Raw genomic sequence first — 385 nt, 5'->3', positions numbered from 1 at the left:
CAAAGTGTGATACAGGACAGGATGCTCTTTTCATTGACACTCCTCTGAAGCTGGTCCTCTGGAAGCAGGGAGTATCTGTCAGCCCACCTGCCACTACCCCCCAGATCCCACCCTCCCTCCTGTCCTCTATGGTGAGACATGGTGGGGAGACAGGCATTGTGACATAAGCAAATGGCCTGGAACTGATCTATGCAAATGCCAGCTCATGAGCTTCCGAGCAGGGACACCTCCTGTGAAGGCCTCACCGCAGCCAACCTCTTGAGGCCTCCAAGCTGACTTCCTCATTCAGGGGAGGAGGGACCCCTCCATGGGAGACCTCACAGCAGGATCCTGGTAGAGGAGGCGTCAAGAGCTCCGGGCAGCGGGAGGCGGTCATACAGGCGCC

The sequence above is a fragment of the Mesoplodon bidens genome, assembly GCF_964165515.1.
Source record: "Mesoplodon bidens genome assembly, chromosome: 5".
In the NCBI taxonomy this organism is placed as follows: Eukaryota; Metazoa; Chordata; class Mammalia; order Artiodactyla; family Ziphiidae; genus Mesoplodon; species Mesoplodon bidens.
Note: the sequence above shows the minus strand (reverse complement) of the source record.